This window comes from Salvia splendens, chromosome 19 (assembly GCF_004379255.2).
Source record: "Salvia splendens isolate huo1 chromosome 19, SspV2, whole genome shotgun sequence".
Classification (NCBI taxonomy): domain Eukaryota; kingdom Viridiplantae; phylum Streptophyta; class Magnoliopsida; order Lamiales; family Lamiaceae; genus Salvia; species Salvia splendens.
Window position 1 is genome coordinate 10540310 of NC_056050.1, and position 15349 is coordinate 10555658.

The 15349-nt window shown below is 47.2% G+C and overlaps 1 long non-coding RNA gene across 1 annotated transcript; it reads right to left on the reverse strand.

Moving 5' to 3' along the window:
• Positions 1-8723: 8723 nt before the first annotated feature.
• LOC121778517 lies at positions 8724-10846 on the reverse strand. The gene is made up of 4 exons (XR_006045682.1): positions 9707-10846; positions 9445-9611; positions 9117-9311; positions 8724-9000 (listed from the first exon to the last, which is right to left on the reverse strand). It is a non-coding gene; the product is annotated as an uncharacterized LOC121778517 (long non-coding RNA).
• Positions 10847-15349: the final 4503 nt, after the last annotated feature.

Consider the following 15349-nt stretch of genomic DNA (forward strand, 5'->3'; position numbering starts at 1 on the left):
AGAGGGCTATTGCCAAGCCAAATGTCATCCCAGAAGTAGATGTCCCCTTGTCCCACTAGCCATCTCATGTGCGGTTGCGCGAGGGGCCATGCTCTTGAGAGCCTTCTCCACGTAGGGCTACTCCTGCTCGGCAATCTCAAGGTGAGCGGTGTGGAGTTGGAGCAATATTTTGCCATCATGTATCTTGCCCAAAGGGAGTTTTGCTCCCGAAATCGCCACCAAAGTTTGATATTGAAGGCGCGGAGGACCTCCATAGTTTTTCGGATCCCAAGGCCTCCTTCATCAGTGGGCCGGCACATTTGTTCCCATCCAATCCAATGGGTCCGCTTCTTTTCATTCGTAGACCCCCAAAAGAATCGGGCCATTTGTTGATCAAGTTGCTTGAGGGTACCGGCCGTGGGCTCGACGGCTTGAAAGATGTGCAAGGGGATCGCTTCAAGAGTGCTCTTAATCAACGTAAGCCTTCCTCCAAAGGATAGGTGACGGTGTGCCCATCCTGAGATCCTTCTTGCAATCTTTTCCCGTAGAAAGAGGAACATGTCCGTGCGTTTGGCACCACGATAGATAGGGACTCCGAGATAGAGAAAAGGAAAGGCCCCTCTAGAGAAGCCTCCTTCCGCCTGGATCGAGTTTGCCCAATGTTCATGGGCCTCGGCAATATAGAAATTACTCTTGGCGAGGCTGACTTGTTGGCCGGAGACTCTTTCATATTTTTCGAGACAGGCTCTTAGCCGGCGCATAGGATTTGCCGCCGCTTGAGTGAAGATGATAATGTCGTCCGCATAGGCTAGATGGCTGATCTCCATGCATCTCCGGGAGGCTTTGAACGTCATGTCCTTTTGACCGAGGATGAGCTTATCTAATGCTCGGGACAGGTAGTCCGCCGCGATTACGAACAGAGCGGGGGAGATCGGGTCTCCTTGCCGAAGTCCTCGAGTTGATCTAAAGAAGCCCGAGGGTGCCCCGTTAACAAGGACCGAGAACCAGCAATACCCAATACACCTCTCCATAAGTGAAATCCATGAATCCGGGAAACCCATACGGCGTAAAACTTTGAAGAGGAATGGCCATTGGACCCTATCATAGGCTTTAGCCATGTCAATCTTTACTGCCACATTAGGTGCTGGGGAGCATCTAGCAAGCTCATGGAACATCTCTTGGGCCAGAAGTGCGTTGTCGTTAAGGAGCCGACCTTTGACAAATCCACTTTGGTTTGGGGAGATGACCTGTGGGAGGAAAGGAGAGAGACGAGAGGTGAGTACCTTGGTAATGATCTTGTTTAAAACATTGCAGAGACTGATGGGTCGGTAGTCGGTCCATGACTCCGGCGATGCCTTCTTTGGGATAAGGACTATGCTTGTGGCCGTGATGCTCCTCGGCAGGAAGGCCCCTCTGAAGAACTGTCTGATTGCTTCCACTACCTCCGGCCCCACAATGGGCCAGCAGGCTTGATAGAAGGTGGCCGAGAAGCCGTCGGGTCCGGGTGCACTATCTCCGGAAATGCAAAAGGTGGCACTCCTGACCTCGTCCGCACTTGGAGCATCTGCGATGTCAGCGAACTGCTCGGCTGAGTGGACCTGCTGGATTAGGTCGAGGTCTGGATCTTCAAGTGTCGGATTGTTGGGGGCAAGGAGTTGTTGGAAGAACTCCACTGCGGACTTTTTAATCTCGGCTTCCTCGGTGAGCTCCTGCCCATTGACACGTATTGAATGGATGCGGAGACGAACCCTCTTTTGTTTCACCCAGCTTTGGTAGAACCGGGTATTTTTGTCTCCCTCGGCAAGCCACCTCAAAGCTGCCTTCTGTCGCCAAAAATCTTCTTCCATTCTCAGCAAAAGGATGTACTCGGCAATGTGTTTGTTGATCGCTGTCCTGTGATCCGGAGTCGGCCTTGCTTCGAAACAAGATTGGGCCAGAGCAATTTCTTCCTCCTTTTCTTTTAGATTAGCATGGATGTTTCCAAAAACCTCTTTGTTCCACTTCTTAAGGGCCTTTTTAACTCTGGCCTGCTTGATTTGAATGTTTAGGATTCCACCCGCCCCCGTGGGCTCCTCCCATGCTTTTTGCACTACGGCCATGAATCCTTCATGTCGGATCCACATGTTCTGGAACCTGAAAGCCTTGGCTCCAGCGGATGTGTTCATCTTCGTGCACCTGACAAGAATTGGTCCATGGTCCGAGGCAATCCGGGGGAGGTTCGTAACCCGAGTAGCCTCGAAGGTCTTAGTCCAATCCTCGCTGACAAGCACTCTATCCAACCTTTCAAAAAGGCCATTCTTGGCCCAAGTGAATGCCGCTCCATCAAAACCAGGGTCGAGCAGCCTACAATCTTCCGTTGCCTCCGCAAAATCTACCATCTCGGCTTGCCGGTTGGTATCACTTCCGACTCTGTCTTGGTGAGATAGCATGGTGTTGAAATCGCCACCGATGATCCAAGGTGTTCCCTCAAGATGCCCGGCAATCTCTCTCATCTTGTCCCATAAGTGATGTCTTTCAGCCCTTGTACATTTGGCGTACACGGCTGAGATGGCCACCGGCCTAGCAAGGCGGTGGGATTTGAGGTACCCGTGAAGAATTTGTTCCGAGTCAACCTCAATATCAAAAGTGGACCCCTCTTCCGCAAACATCCAAATCTTCTCGTTCGTGTTCGAACCAATGAAGGACAGCCCCAAGGCCTTAGAGAAACGGTCCGGGTCCGGTTGTGTGAGCGGTTCCATTATTGCAAGAAATAAAACATTATGACAACCAATTAGTCTTTTCAGAACGTTTTGAGTGGGCGCATTCGCGATCCCCCTCACGTTCCAAAACATGAGATTGTACGACATTATTAACAAGAAGGGTGCGTACCCAAAGAGGTTGAAGGCCCTCCTTGATAGTCAGTACGGTGTTGCTCATTGTTCGGAGCGACCTCCTCGGCGTCCTCGGCCGAACTGTTGCCTCCTAACTTCTCGGCCCCCACGTGCAATTCCATAAGGTCTTCGTCCGCATCCCCACAATTCTCAACATCAAATTCTCCGTTCTCCATGAGAGTATAATATTGGTTAGTGCTCATGTGGTTCTTTGCCGAGAAGAACCCACGCCCCCTTGTCAAAGCATGGCGCGCGCCTCCTCTCGGATTCCCTCGCCGAACTGGTGAGACCAAGCTCCTCGCATTGGGGGAGCCCCACTCCACGTCCATGTTCCCACGTGGTGTTGGTGGTTCGGTGGTGGGATGCAATGGATTCCCCCGGTTCGGTGGGGACTTCCCAATCTCGATCCCGGCAATGAGCCCGGCAATCTGAGTTCCGGAGCTCGGTCCGCTCCCCAAAGTAGAGTCACCCTTGGAGTTCGGTCCCTCCCAGGAAGTGTCACCGGAGTCCTCCCCATTTGTTTTGTTATTGTTTGGTCGATCACCGGCCTTGCCTTGCTTCTTCCCCTGATGTTTCCATTCGTTGGAGCTGGAGGCATTCTTCCCCATATCTTGCTTCCCCTTCTCGGTCTGTCTCTCGGGTTGTGGCTGTTTTGGCGGGCCGTTGTGGTAGTTTCTCTTTGGCGGCCGTTCCTTCTTGCCCGTCGCATAGCACACCTCACTTGCATGGCCGACATGTTTGCATTCTCGGCAATATGATGGTATCTTATCCCATCGGACTCGCTGCACCGTTTCTCGCCCACCAAGATCGAGGATTATCTCTTCGGTAGGTGGTTTTGTGATGTCTATCTCGACGCAAATTCGGGCAAATGAAAGCCGAGTCTTGTTTGCCGTGGCTCGATCAATTTGTATTGGATTGCCGAGAAGCTTGCCGATGGCGAATAAGGCGGATTGGTCGAAAAGATGAATGGGGAGGCCAATTAGGTTGCACCAAATTGCCGCAATGGGGGACTCGCAGTAAGCATCAAAGTCCGGGGACCATTTGAAGACCCTCATCGGGTGTCGGTCAATGAGCCAAACGGGCGTACCCCTTGGGCCTCCAAGGATTCGGGCATAGTCCGCCAAGTCCTCGCATTGAATGAGAATATGTTTAGCATTAATGTACTTCCAACTAAATCCACACCGAAGTTTAATATTATCGAGGGTCTTTTGGATTTGCAGTCCCGTAGGGATAGAGTGAGAGAACTTACCCACAATGGCGTGTCCCATGCTCTCAGCAAGCTTTTGAGTTTCCGCTCCGGAGAAGTAAATGGCCGGGATGCCGTCGGACACTGAAGCAAATCCAATGTTCTGGAGCTTATCCGGTTCAAAGGCTTGGGGGCCGGTAGGGTCAGTCGAGCCTTTGAGCATGTCCGCCATCGTTTTCGGCCGACCGGGGTGGCTTGCGGCGCCTTCACCCCGGCCTTGTAGAGTGTTACTCGCCAAGCCCGACGGGGTACCCTTAAGCAAGTCCGCCATCGATTTCGGCCACGGCGAGGGCCCCGGTGTAGCTTCTACCCCCCCAAGTTGATTAACTACATTCGGCCCTTGTGTTGCGGCATCCGTCGCGGACTTAGGTGTGTTTCCATTTCTCTTCGGATTGTTGAGTTCGGCTTCTCCATTCTCGGTGTGGATCTTCTCGGCACCTACGTTGCCGTTGTGTGCCCTTCTCGGCTTTTCCATTCTCGGCTTTTCGGCTTTTTCTTTCTCGGTGTGGATCTTCTCGGCTTTTTCCTTCTCGGTGAGGATCTGTTCGGCATCATCCATAGGCGTATCGTTGGGTGTTGGTGCGTCTCTTGTCACTGCAACCATCTCGGCACTAGGCGTGGTCTTGTTCGTCGTCTCGATAAAAGGCTTTTCTCGGTAGACGTTAGGGTTCGACTTCGGTCGCGGCTGGCCGAGCTCCGCACTGTAATGTTCCGAACTAGCCTCAAACGTAGCTCGGAGCTTGCTAGTTCGTCCTCGTTCGAGAGGGGGAAAGTCCTCAAGAGAGGGTTCATTCCCATCCCGAGGTGTGTGTGTGACACTTTGCATGCATCCCGAAGAGTTTAGGGGGAACTCCAGTGGTTTGTGACCGGCCGTAATGAGAGGTTGCGCAACCAATGTGTCTAGCATCTCCGCCGAGTCCAAGGCGGCTAAGTGGATGATTTCGGCCTTTGTTGGTTGCGTTGGGGCCTCCACGACAATCGTCTCACGTGAGCTCTTGGGACGGAAAGGAGTTAGCCCACTTTCGGAAGGAGGTTTTGGTCTCCAAGCCAATTCGGGGAAGTTGGGTTGCTGCAAAAAGGAGCTAGATTTTTGTTGTTTTGGGGGCTCAACGGATGCATTGGGGCCAGCATCACGTGGTGTTCCGAAGTGGCAAGGCGCCAAGGAACTTTCGAAAAGTGATTTTGTTGTTGTGCCCATTTCGGGCAAGTTGACTATCGCGTCCACCAAGGCCTTTTGACCCATGCTAGAGCCATCTCTCTCCGAGCAGCCATCATGTGGGGGGTTGTGCTCTCCTCCGTCACCGGTCCCCGCGTTTGCGCCGGCCGCAAGGTCATCGGCCGGAGCGTTGCCAACAGTTCTGGCGCCGGCAAGTTCTTCATTAATCTTAGCTTCATCTTCACCGTTGGGATTAGGGGAGGGCTCCATCGACGTCGGGAAGATGGGGCCTTTGCATTTTGGACTTCCGACCGGCGAGCTCCCTTCGGCCCCGAAATCAATCTTCTTCCTAAGTTGCTTGTCCTCCGGCATCGGTGAGGGTACGAACCTTTTCCGACCAGTGCCTTTGGTGGGAGGGGCTGGTGTACTTTTCCGTGCCTTCACCTTCATTTTCAAAGTTTTCCTCGCCACTTTCTTGCAGGGAAAAATTATGGAGGGAGACTCCTCCGACGTGAAAGTCATTGGCTGGTCCGAGAGAGGATCCTCGGCCGACCGGAGGACCATTAGCTGGTCCGAGATGGTGCGCGGTTCTTCGGACTCCGGGGGGGGATCCGGCAGGAGCTCCGGCATGATCGAGAGAGTGAGTCGAGTCACCAGCCGCTCCGGAGCTTTGTTCGTGCCTTAGCCAAAGGAGTGGGTTGGTTGGTGAGAGTCCGAGGTCGGGAGGGTGGTGGGTGGCTGGTGGAGCGGGGGCGTGAGGGGGACCGTCGACAGTGGTGAGCCGAGTGAGAATGGGGTAGGCGGCGATGTGGGAACTCAAAACGTGGTGGGGGATTCTAGAGAGAAGGGAGAGCGTCTCTCTCTAACTTACAATTCTAACGTTCTATACCAAAGACTGCGTTCCGCACCAGATATGGCCATTATGAATTTACGGTAATGCCTTTTGGGCTTACCAATGCTCCAGCTGTGTTCATGGACCTAATGAACCGCGTGTTCCACCCGTACCTGGACAAGTTCGTTCTGGTCTTCATAGATGATGTGCTCATCTATTCGAAGAACGAAAAGGAACACGAGGAACATTTGAGAGCCACCTTGGAAACGTTAAGAGCCGAGAAACTCTATGCTAAGTTCAGCAAGTGTGAGTTCTGGCTCAATGAAGTGAATTTCCTTGGACACATAGTGACAGCAGAAGGGATCCGAGTAGACCCCGCTAAAGTTGAAGCCGTGCAACGTTGGCAGTCACCAGCAACGCCCAATGAAATTCGAAGTTTCCTAGGACTGGCAGGATACTACCGAAGATTCATTGAGGGGTTTTCTAAAATAGCAAGGCCGATGACTCAACAACTCAAGAAAGGAGTTAAAGTCAACTGGACCCCAGAATGTGAAGCAAGTTTCCAATTGCTTAAGGAAAAGTTGACCACAGCGCCGGTGCTAGCCGTACCAGAGGCGGGAGTCGACTATGTGGTGTATACAGATGCATCGAAGGTCGGACTCGGGTGCGTGCTGATGCAGAGGGGTAAGGTGATAGCATATGCGTCACGCCAATTGAGGCCGCACGAGTTGAACTATCCGACGCACGATCTGGAATTAGCAGCAGTGGTCTATGCGCTGAAGATTTGGAGACATCACCTCTACGGAGTTCGGTGTGAGATCTTCACAGATCATAAGAGTCTCAAATACTTTTTCGAACAGAAAGATCTGAATATGAGACAGCGCAGATGGCTGGAACTAGTCAAGGACTACGACTGTGGTATAAACTACCACCCAGGCAAAGCCAATGTAGTAGCAGATGCTTTGAGCAGAAAGACAGCGCCTCAAGCAGCTGTTTTCCTCACACAAGAGGAAGAGCTTATCCGGGAATTCGCCAAGATGCGGCTGGAAATAGTAAGAGCCCCGGAGACAGTGGACAGCAGAATATCCACCTTGGTCATAGAACCAGATTTAAGAGCCAGAATTGTGGAAGCCCAGAGAGACGATGACGCTCTAGAAAAGATCCGTCTCAGAGTAAGGACGGGAAAAGGGGAATACTACCACGAAGAGGCGGATAATGCTCTCACTTTCAAAGGGAGATTATGCGTACCCAATAAGGAGACACTCAGAAATGAGATCATGAGTGAAGCTCATGAGACACCCTATACTGCCCATCCTGGAAGTACGAAGATGTATCAGGACTTGAAGAAGCAATTTTGGTGGGATGGCATGAAGAGAAGCATAGCGTCATTTGTGGAAAAATGCCTGGCTTGTCAGCAAGTGAAAGCTTTGCATCAATGACCCTATGGAAAGTTGCAGCCTCTCGAGATTCCAGAATGGAAATGGGAGCATATAGCAATGGATTTTGTGACAGGATTGCCAAAATCACAACGGGGAAACACGGCCATCTGGGTTGTAATCGATCGCCTCACCAAAAGTGCTCATTTCATACCAATTCGTATCACATACGGTTCAGACAAGTTGGCACAGATTTACGTGCAAGAGATCGTACGTTTACATGGTGTCCCAGTAACGATCACCTCAGATCGAGATTCAAAATTTACTTCTAGATTTTGGATAAGCCTACAGCGAGAGTTAGGCACTCAGCTGAATTTCAGCACAGCGTTCCATCCACAGACGGACGGACAGTCCGAAAGGACGATCCAGACATTGGAAGATATGTTAAGAGCTGTAGTGCTCGACCGTGGAGTGAGCTGGGAGTCAGTACTTCCACTTATAGAGTTCGCCTACAATAACAGTTACCAGGCAACTATTGACATGGCTCCATACGAGGCATTATATGGGAAAAAGTGCAGATCACCACTTTACTGGGATGAAGTTGGTGAGAGAAGGATTCTCGGACCGGACTCGGTAGAGGAAATGATAGAAATTGTCCGACAAATCCGAGGGAGAATCAAGGAAGCTCAAGATAGACAGAAATCCTATGCAGATGCTCGCAGAACGGATTTACAGTTTAAAGCAGGAGACAAGGTCTTTCTGAAAGTATCCCCATCAAAAGGGATAACCAGATTTGGCGTCAAGGGCAAGCTGAAACCGCGTTTTATCGGACCTTATGAGATCCTAGAAACAGTCGGCCCTGTGGCGTACAGATTAGCGCTCCCGCCAAGTTTCGGGAATGTTCACAATGTGTTTCATGTATCACAGTTGAGAAAGTACGTGTTTGACCCCAAACACATAGTGCACCAAGAAGAAATGGTGTTAGAACCAGATTTGAGCTATGAAGAAAAGCCAGAAGCAATTCTGGACAGAAAAGTTAAAGAGTTGAGAAATAAGAATATTGTAACAGTGAAAGTCCTATGGAAGCATCACGGCCGCGAGGAGGCGACGTGGGAGCTCGAGGACCAGATGAAAGAGAAGTACCCACAGCTTTTTACCTAACTGAGACAAAATTTCGGGACGAAATTTTTGTTAAGGGGGGTAGAATGTAATAGCCGAGACTTAGATTTCTCGGGAATTATGAAATAAAATACTAGAACTTTTATTGACGAATGAAAGAGTATTTTTATTTCTTGAATAAGGGTACAAGTACAACTTCAGAAATTTCAAAGCCACCAAATTTCAAGTGTTTGGAATTAAATACACACCAATAAACTTTTACATGTTAAGAAAAAGAGAGAATTTCAAATAGAAACCCTATCTCTTTACAAATGAAACTACTAGCTTCGGGCCCTTCTTCTAGCATGGTTTCGGCCCAGTTTCCGATGGCCCGTTGGGCTGAACAGACGAGACAGCAACCGAGAAGAGTCAGCCTCTTGTCCCTGCCAGAAAACAACAAGATAAACAAGAGGTTACATAAGACACTAAAGCTTTTAGTTGGCAAAGTAAGCAAGGATAAGGAACAAACCTACTTTGAGCTTTGAAGACCAAAACTTACCGAAAAAAAAAGAAAGGTAAGAGGTTGCTTTATCCCTGCACTCCACGGCTCACACCAGCCAAACGAGCAGCCACCAAGCACGGCAGTTCGGCACCGAGTTCGGCAGTTCGCCACCAAGCACGGCAGTTCGGCACCGAGCTCGGCAGTTCGCCACCAAGCTCGGCAGTTCGGCACCAAGCTCGGCAACTCCGTGATCTGGAGAGAAAGATCAAAACATGAAGAAGAGCTCGGCTGTTATGACAACTCGTTTCAACAGCCGTTAGATCTCCTCAATCGTTTACAGAGACAACAAGAGAAGTGTACTAAGAAAGGGAAGGGGAAACAATACCTTGCAGAAATGTGAGTGAGTGTTGGACCGAAAGAAGCAAACTCCAGCCAGCAGGCTCCCCTCCAGCTAATACTCTGCAAAGCTGCAGATAACAGCCCTTGCTTTCCCTACCCAAACCGGTTATAGTCCGGAAAGTCAGCCCCCACAGTGCCACCTCTAGTGTGCACCTGCAAAAGAAGACAAAATTCATGAATGAATCAGAGTACAAGGCAGCACAAAACACCAAAATCAGTTAAAGAATGCTGCAAGGTCAGCCAAGTACCTCAGTCATTGTGCAGCTTTCAGTTACAAGCTGTGCATAAATATGCCAATCTCCTCCTCAGTTCCATCCCCCACCACACAACAAACTAGTTACTAAACGGAGCAGCAAGCGGAGGAGCAAGAGAGGTCAAGACCAAGGAAGGGAGTAGCTTAGCAAGTTCAGCGGGGTTACAAGGGAAAGGTAACACCCATCAGCTTAAATCTCAAGTTTAATGGCATCATTCGAGCATGATAGAAACAAAACATGGAAACGATTTATGATAACATGAGAATCTGAGAAATCAGTAAACCTCCCTTGCACATACCCCAGCCTCATTAGGATGCATGTCTAGGGTAGTGTAGCACTTTTGAGACTGGAGGAAAGGAACCATGGAATGGTGTCTTCCACACAGAATCAGTCACATAGAAGCACAACCACATTGCTTTTCAAACGCGAACTAGGACTAGACTATGACAAGAGAAAGAAGATAACTAGTAGGAACTTAGCTTCGGCGAGGCGACTGCCTGATTAAACGGCGCACTGCTACGAGGGTCTCCGCAGCGGCAGAACCGCCGTCTGCGTGTCACCCCTAAGCCGAGGGGTCCAGCGTCGCCGAAGGGAGGAAGATGGAGGCGACGGCAGCGTGGACCGAGGGATGCCGCTGAAGGACGGAGAATACGACGTCTTCCCTCCACGGGTGACCCCTCCGCGAACGAAACGTCGTCAAGATTGCCCGTACAAGGTTATGCCTCAAAGGGGGAAGAGATGGTGGGTAGTGGGTCGCCGGTTAGACAGCGACGAGTCCTCCACCTCCCCAGGTTTCCGAATTTTAGACCCCTTCTTGCCGAGTAGGAGACAGAGGGTGGGAGCGGTCGTGCGATGCGGAGAGGAACGGAATAGAAATGGGCTGACTCCGGTTCCTCACACGCCGGCGAGGAGCGCTGAAGGTGGCGGGGTGCGAAATCGCCGAGAGGAAGGAGAGAAAGGGGGCTAGGGTTCCTCATTTTCAATTTGGGGATTTTTGAGAAATGAGAGAGAGATAGTGACGATGGTTGGTGAAGGGGGTATTTGGGCCTTTTCCACTATTCATCACTTGGGCCTGGAATTAATTAAGCTGGGCCAGATTAAAGGAGAAGAAGAGAAGAATTGGGCCAATTAGTTAAGCTGGACCGAAAATGCTTAATGAAATAATACCTTGGCCCAGATTAAGTAAACTCCTTGCTGGACTTAAGAAATTAGTTCTTGGTTTAATACTTTTAGTGAAGAGCCTCTTTTCAAGTATAATGGAAATTATTTCCTAAGCCACGGAAGAAAAGAACTTATAAGCCGTGAGTGAAATAAAAGCCAGTGAATAATTAAAGCGGACTTTAATAGTCACAGAAAGTATTTCTTAAAATACTTAAGATAATCCGAGAATTCTAATACCGAACGGGTCAGCCGGTTACAGAACAAATTAAATCACCGATTTAAAGATTTAAGACTTCTAATTTTAGAAGGCAGAAATTAAAATAATAAGCACACGCTTAGGCATGCATTCATGCAAGATTTTTGAGGTCTAATTTAAATATATTAATTTTGTAAAGGAACGTCGTCGTTCGACGCATAATCTCAGAACAGGGGAAAGCACCTATTTTGCAAGAGTTAAGCAATTGAGGTGTGGGCTTTCTCTTCCTTCTTTTAAAGTATTTTTTATGTGAAAACATGATTATTTGAATGAGTTGTCATGCCATGTTTTGTTTTATGATTGCCTATCTGTTGGCTATGCCAACCCAGTTAAATCGAATTCGGGTTCCAGTAGGTCTGTAAATCCTACTCGGACTAGTGTACACATACGGACCGTGAGCTAGCGCCAGGTTGGCCGGTCCAGGGGTCATGAACTAGCGCCAGGTTGGACGGCCCTGTGATCGTGGAATGTGGCCACATTCCTGATTCACGCATGGAGATATGGTATATCATCAGAAAGTTAAAAGACTGCAGTCTATTTCAGAAAGAAATAACAGATTTTAGTGACCGGGACTGTTTTCAGAAAAACCCCGCGTTCACTCAGCTTGGCAGACAATTAAAAGAAAAACAGTTTTCGGCATAAGCCACTGAGTATATCAAGTACTCAGCCCTGCATATTGTTTTCCTAAATGTGCAGGTTGATCGATCGAGGCAGAGGAGGTGTTGGGACTGAAGATGAAATAAAAGAAGGGTAGCTAGTGTAGTATGTCTCCATACATGTTATACTTGTCTTGGAACTCTTCCGCTGCATAGACCTAGCTTTGTCTCAGTAAAGACAATGTCCCCCTTTTCACTCTGATGTAATAATTTGCTATTTTGATGACTTTTAGACAGTATTTCCTTAATTTCAGTAATTATGATGATGTGTTGAGACCGTTTAGAATTTTTAGTCGCGAAATAGCTGCGCTTTCTTTGACTAGGAAGTTGTGGTCGTGACATTTTTTTACTTGTGTTATCTTTGCAAAAGAGAAAGAGTGGTAAAAGGCTTGAGTGGTGAGGTTATTTGAGGGGAGGTAAAAGCCAACGAGTGATATACACGAGTGTTTTGTGAGGTTTAATTTTTTGTGATACACGAGTGAACTGTGAGGATGGATTCTACTGACGATCATATTCCAGTTGATCCTACGTTGAAAGCCATGCAACAACAATTTGCAAGGTTTGCACGGATTCTGGAAAGTGTTTCAGGGCGGTTGGAGAGGCTAGAAGTTCAGGCAACAAATGAAAATAATAACGAGGAGGAAGAGAGTGGAGGAGAAGATGATGCTTCATATAGGCATCGAAATGAGAGACGTGGAAACGGTAGAAGAGGGCGTACAAATGAAGTGGATGGTGATTTGAGAAGCATCAAACTGAAGATCCCAACATTCCAAGGAAGGAGTGACCCCGAAGCTTATTTGGAGTGGGAGAGAAAGGTGGATCTCATCTTTGAATGTCACAACTATTCCGAGGAGAAAAAGGTTAGACTTGCTGCTATTGAATTCACTGACTATGCTATAGTTTGGTGGGATCAATTGACAACTAGTACAAGGCGATACGGAGGAAGACCAGTTTCGACTTGGGAAGAAATGAAAAGCATAATGCGTAAGAGATTTGTACCTTCTCATTATTTTCGTGAATTGTATCAAAAATTACAATCTATGAAACAAGGTACTAAATCTGTTGATGAGTACTACAAAGACATGGAGATTGCCATGATTAGGGCAAATGTTGAAGAAGATAGAGAAGCAACTATGGCTCGATTCTTATGTGGGCTGAATAGGGAGATTGCAAACATTGTGGAGCTTCAACACTATGTGGAGTTGGAGGACATGGTTCATGTGGCCATGAAGGTGGAGGGACAATTGAAGAAGAAGGGAACAATCCAAAAGAATTTTTCAACAAGTTCTCATTCTTCGAGGACAAAAGAGTGGACTTCAACCAAACCCAATTTTGGGGCAGGTTCTAAACCCCAAAATGAGGCGTCGACATCCAAGTCCAAAGAATTTGAGAAGGGTAAAGGTATTTCTACTTCTACTTCTACTCGAAATAGAGATATCAAATGTTTTCGTTGTCAAGGTGTTGGACACATTGCATCTCAATGTCCAAACAAAAGGGTGATGATTTTGAAGCCAAATGGAGAGATAGAATCTGAAAGTGAACGTGAAGATGATGATGAGGAGGAGGAGGATAAACAATTGGAGGAGATTGAACCAGAACATGGAGAACTTTTGGTGGTTCGAAGGGCTCTAAACATGCAAAACAGAAACGATGATCAGCAAAGGGAGAACATCTTCCACACAAGGTGTTTGGTCCAAGGTAAACTTTGCATAATGATTATTGATGGTGGTAGTTGTGCAAACGTTGCAAGTTCTGAAATGGTGGAAAAGTTGAGCTTAACAACGGAAAAACATCCTAATCCGTACAAGCTACAATGGCTTAATGAATGTGGAGAAATTCGAGTGACTAAGCGAGTTCTAATTTCGTTTTCAATTGGCAATTATAAAGATGATGTTCTTTGCGATGTTGTGCCAATGCATGCTACTCACATTCTTTTGGGGAGGCCATGGCAGTTTGATCGTAGAGTGACTTATGATGGATTTCACAACCACTACACCTTCAAGCACAACAACAAGTCTATTATGCTTGTGTCTTTAACACCTCAACAAGTTCAAGAGGACCAACAAAAATTGTCACAAGCAAGGAGAGCTCGTGAGGTTGAGAGGAAAAGAAGTGAGAGCATTGAAAAAGAGTCGAGTGAAAAAAAGAGTCGAGAGAAAAGTAAGAATGAGAGGAAAAAAGGTGAGGGCATTGAAAAAGAGTCAAGTGAAAAGAGTCCGAATGAAAAAAAGAACTTTTATGTGGGAGCAAGAGAAATAAAGAGTGCAATAGTTGAAAAAAAGAGTGTTTTCATCTTAGTGTACAAACAGTCTTTGTTTACCACTAACGAATTAACCACTTCTTTGCCAAGTGCTTTTGTGTCTCTTTTACAGGAATTCGAAGATGTTTTTCCCGTGGAAGAATCAAGTGGATTACCGCCATTAAGAGGTATTGAACACCAAATTGACCTTATTCCCGGGGCAGTTTTACCAAATCGACCAGCCTATAGAGCCAATCCCGAAGAGACTAAGGAAATTCAAAGGCAAGTGCAAGAGTTGTTGGACAATGGAAAAATCCGTGAGAGCATGAGTCCATGTGCTGTTCCGGTAATTGTTGTTTCTAAGAAAGATGGATCATGGAGGATGTGCATCGACTGCCGAGCAATCAACAAAATCACGGTAAAGTATCGCTATCCTATTCCTAGGCTAGATGATATGCTTGATGAATTGCATGGTTCTGTTGTGTTTAGTAAGATCGATTTGAAAAGTGGTTATCATCAAATTCGAATTAGAGAAGGAGACGAATGGAAAACAGCCTTTAAAACAAAATTTGGTCTATATGAGTGGTTAGTAATGCCTTTTGGTTTAACTAATGCACCAAGTACTTTCATGAGGTTGATGCACCATGTTTTGAGAAAATTCATTGGAAAATTTGTGGTTGTTTATTTTGATGATATTCTTGTCTATAGCAAAAATGTGAATGAACATCTTAACCATGTGCGTGCAGTTTTGGATACCTTACGAAAAGAATCATTGTATGCAAATCTCAAAAAGTGTTCTTTTTGCATGGATAAAGTTGTTTTTCTGGGTTTTGTTATAAGTGCTAATGGGATTGAAATGGAAAAAGAGAAGGTGAAAGCTATTTTAGAATGGCCAATTCCTCAAAATGTAGCACAAGTTAGAAGTTTTCATGGTCTTGCTAGTTTTTATAGGAGGTTTGTCAAGGATTTTAGTACAATTGCTGCACCTTTGAATGAAATTGTGAAAAAGGATGTTTGGTTTTATTGGGGAGAAAAACAAGAACATGCTTTTAATCTCCTTAAAGAAAAACTTACAACTGCACCAATTCTTTCTTTGCCTAACTTTGATAACATGTTTGAGCTTGAATGTGATGCATCTGGGGTAGGCATAGGAGCTGTTTTGTTTCAGGATAGGAAGCCAATCGCGTACTTTAGCGAAAAGTTGAAAGGAGCTCAATTGAACTATCCAACGTATGACAAGGAGTTATATGCTTTGGTTAGAGCTTTGGAAACATGGCAGCATTACTTGTGGCCTAGAGAGTTTGTAATTCACACGGATCATGAAT